This window comes from Chrysochloris asiatica, unplaced genomic scaffold (assembly GCF_000296735.1).
Source record: "Chrysochloris asiatica unplaced genomic scaffold, ChrAsi1.0 scaffold00116, whole genome shotgun sequence".
In the NCBI taxonomy this organism is placed as follows: domain Eukaryota; kingdom Metazoa; phylum Chordata; class Mammalia; order Afrosoricida; family Chrysochloridae; genus Chrysochloris; species Chrysochloris asiatica.
The window spans coordinates 4,786,508-4,791,024 of NW_006408634.1; the positions used below are offsets into that span (position 1 = coordinate 4,786,508).

At 43.0% G+C, this 4,517-nt stretch overlaps 1 protein-coding gene across 1 annotated transcript in view; it reads right to left on the reverse strand.

The window, feature by feature from the left end:
* LOC102816132 (sialic acid-binding Ig-like lectin 11-like) overlaps positions 1-4,517 on the reverse strand; it is a 15,811-nt gene that overhangs the window by 843 nt on the left and 10,451 nt on the right. The window lies entirely within an intron of this gene.

The window sequence follows — 4,517 nt, forward strand, 5'->3', positions numbered from 1 at the left end:
CCAGGCCCCCAGCCCCTTCCTCCCTCAGACCCAGGACTTCCTTCTCTCCAGGTCTCAGGAGTCAAGTCCAGCCCCTCCAATAACTGTTATGAATAACTTTGTGATTTGGTGGTGGACTGTTCTTCCTCCCACCCCAGTGGTCACCTCCAAGACAATAGGAGAATGGAGAAGGATTTAGGACCAGATTTTCTGGGTGGAAGTAGGGAGGAGATGTTAATCCAGGTTTTAGGTGCAAACCACCTCCCTCAACTGCTCACTGTTTCACTTACTTGGCTGTGTGGGCTTGAACCTGCCACTCTTCTCCCCAGCTAAGCGGAACAACCCCTATTTCCTGAGGTTATTACATTGTCTTACTTGAGTACTTGTTGTTGTTGTTGTTAAGTGCCGTCGAGTCGGTTCCGACCCATAGCGACCCTGTACAGGGTTTCCGAGGGTGTAAAATCTTTACGGGAGTAGAAAGCCTCATCTTTCTCCCGCGGAGCGGCTGGTAGTTTCGAACCGCTGGCCTTAAGGTTCGCAGCCCAATTCGTAACCACTACGCTACTTGAGTACTAATCATCATTTATCTTGAGATTGTTGCTGTGAATTACTATTGAGTTGATTCCCACTTATGGCGGCCCCACGCGTTAGAATTATTGCTGCTGTTAATGCTGTCGAGTGGGTTTGGATCCACGGCGAACCTGTATAGGGTTTCCGAGGCACGGCTGGTGAATTTGAACCACCAACCTTGTGGTTCAAACAGACCTTGGACGCCTGGTGTGGCACTGTAGGATCCGCACTGGACTGCAAACCACAACGTCGCCAGTTCTAAGCCATCAGCTGCTCCTCAGAAATGCTATACAGGGTCGGTATGGGTTAGAACGGATTCGACAGCACTTTATAACAACATCATCAATATATATATAGATGGAGTCCTGGTGTGGCACTGCAGGATAATGCGCTGGACCACAAGGTGGGTTTGAACCTCAAGGTGGGTGGTTCAAACCCACCAGCCGCTCCTCGGAAACCCTACACAGGGTCACTATGGATCAGAACTGACTCGACACTTAACAACAACAACCCAGTCCACTAGGTTAGGAGTCCTTGACCATCTCCCATAGGCGCCTGGGCAGGAGGATAAGAATTCATGAGTCTGTTCCATGTCTAGGAGCCATGGTGGCACAACATCCAAGCGCTTGGCAGCTTACTCCATCCAGCAGCAACTCTGGAGAAAAAACCTGGCTGTCTGCTTCAGTAAACATCACAGCCTAGAAAACCCTGTGGGGACAGTTCTGTTCTGTCACATGGGATCAACCATGAGTTGGGATCGACTTGACAGCACTTTGAGGCAGAAGCTGTTGAGATCATGCAATAGGAGCCGTTCTACCTTAAAAACACCTGTGCTTCCTTCTCCTCGCACCACCTTCCTGCCCACAAACAGTCTAGTTACACATGAAATCTGTGTGGTAAGAACCATAGGCCTTTTGTTCAAGGTGGTGTCTCCAGAGTCCATCTCAGCGCCCAGCACATAGCAGGGATCTGAGATGGGAGATGTGAAGACGTTTCAGCTCTGCCTCCTAAGGGAATTTCTACTCTGCTCTCTTCTTCCCACCTTGTTCTTACTGCAGCCCAGCCCTGGTCTCCTGGCCTCCACACCCTGATCAACAGCCACTCAACACACCTCAGTCACTTGTTCAGCGCCAGCTGCTCTGGGCTTCTTCCTGTTCTTTGAACGAGGTTCCAGCATCAAGGCCTTCGCATGTGCTGTTCCTTCTGCTGAAATGCTCTTCCCAGAATGTTGGCACAAGTCTCTCTCTCTCTCTCAGCATTTTGGTCTCATCTCTAAGAAACCTTTGCTGATCACACTAACCAAAGTAGCCTCTAATTCCCTTCCTATCATTCCGTGTCAGGTTTGTTTCTTTTTCTTCATAGCATTTAAGAAAGTTTTATTTGTTCGCTTGTTTACTTTTCTCCCATATCACAATTCTAGCATGTAAACTTTGATAGACAGTGCCTGACACATAGTAGGTGCTCAGTTAATGTGTGTCGCAGGGATGAGTGGGATGGCTTTTTAGTTCTACATGAACAGATACAAACCCTAAGATCCAGAGAAGGGGAGAGACTCACATGGTGCGTGAGTTTGTGATGTGCTGGAATTGCCTTGTAAAAGCCAACTGTTAAAATGTTTAAGAATCCTGCAAGCTGGATGTTAAACTGTTGGTAGCTTGAAAGTAACCACCTAAGAAGTCCTTTCACCATGACAATGAGCAAACAGGACAAATAAGGGTTGGGTTTTTTGTTTGTTTGTTTGTTTTTGTTTTTGTAGAATCAGCTTATAAATACACCATGGTACAAAACTCAGCTTGGCCCCCCAAGCCATTTAGTGACCCCCTGAAGTCAAGATTGTTCATATTTGGGCTGACGACCAGCGCTCCTTTTTCTGGAATGGCTCTGATCCCAGGTCTGATGAGAACATGACCATTTATTGCAGGCATCTTTCTAAGCACTTTAAAAAGCATCGTCTCCTTGAAGCACCGTGATATCCTTTGAGGTGGGTTTTACTTTTATTACATTTTCACAGATCAGTAAATAGAGATATAGAAAAGGAAAAGGAAAAAGAAAATGCTCAGAGCCATAAATATGGCAGAAACTATGAGACATACATATATCTGAAAATGAACAGAATATATAAAGAACTCCTATAAATCAACACAAAAGTTATAACTCAAGTTTTTAAATGGGCAAAAGACTTGGATAAGCACTTCACCAAAAAAAGTTATCCAATAATCGCATGGAAAAAAAAAAAAAGTCAACATCATTAATCATGAGGATGTCAAATAAAAAATTACCATCAGATATCTCTCCTCGCCTACCAGGACGCCTGAAAGGAAAAGGGCTGACCACAGCAGGTGTTAACAAGGTCGCGGAGCACCTAGAACACTCAGACGTTGCTGGTGGGAGCGCCAATCAGCACGACTGCTTGGGGAGACAGTTTGTCTGACAGGAATCTCTAAAGTTAAAGGTAAAACCTTTATCTTAAGGCCTAACGATTTTACTCCTAGAGTGAGAATTGAAGACATAGATTTACACAAAGATGTGCATATGAACATTCATTGCAACTTTATACATCATAGCTCCAACCTGAAAATAACAAAATGCTCATTCAACAACAGGTAAACAGATTAAGAAATTATGGCACATACATAGCAGGAATTTTGTTCAACAATACAATGAATGAATGATTGATATGTGCTATATAGCACGCTGACTCTCATGGCTATAATGGTGGTGGTGATGGTTATGTGCCGTGGAGTCGGTCCCCACTCAGCGAGCCTACACAGGGTTTCTGAGGCTGTAAATCTTTACAGGAGCAGAAAGCCTCATCTTTCTCTCACGGAACAGTTGGCAGTTTTGAACTGCTGACCTTGAGATTAGCAGCCCAACTCGTAACTGCTACGTCACCAGAGCTCCTTACAGATTTACTATGGGGTGAAAACTGCCAGGCACAAACAAAGAAAAGCTGCTGGTTCAGAACCAGGCAGAAATAACTTATGGTGATTGAAGTTGAGGGGAAGGAGAGGCATACAGGGTTAGCATGTTTTGCTGCTTGATCTGAGTGCTGGTTGCGTGGAAGGCTGTTCCTATTATATTATATCATATCGTATTATATTGTATCATATCGTATTATATTGTATCATATCGTATTATATTATATTATACGGTATCATATCGCATTATATTGTATCATATTGTATTATATTGTATCATATCATATTATATTGCATCATATCATATTATATTGTATCATATCGTATTATATTGTGCCATATCGCATTATATTGTATCATATCGTATCATATCATATTATATTGTATCATATCGTATTATATTGTGTCGTATTGTATTATACTGTATCATATCGTATTATATTGTATCATATCGTATCATACCGTATTATATTGTATCATATCGTATTATATCATATTATATCGTATTATATCATATTATAGTGTATCATATTGTATTATATTATATTGTATTATATTATATTATATCATATTTCAAATAGTAACCAAAAGGTTAGAAGTTTCAATCCACTCAGAGGCACTTTTGGAAAACTCTACCAGGGACCATGAGTTGGAAATGACTCAGTGGCAAATGGTTGGGGTTTTATTTCGTTTGTCTGTATATTCTATATAGGGGTTCTGTTGGTGCAGTGGTGTAAGCACTGGTCTGCTAACTGAAAGGTCAGTGGTTCAAACCCACCAGCCACTCTGTGGGAGACAGATGAGACTGTGCGCTCTCATAAAGATTTACAGTCTCTGGAACTCTGCATAGGGTCTCTCTAAGGCAGAACCAACTCAGTAGCTGTGGGGTTGGGGCTGGGGAGATATATATATACATTATATATAAGGAGCTCTGGTAGCGTAGTGGTTATGAATCAGGCTGCGAACCTCAGGGTCAGCAGTTCGAAACTACCAGCTGTTCTGTGGGAGAAAGATGAGGCTTTCTGCTCCCATAAAGATTTACAGCCTCGG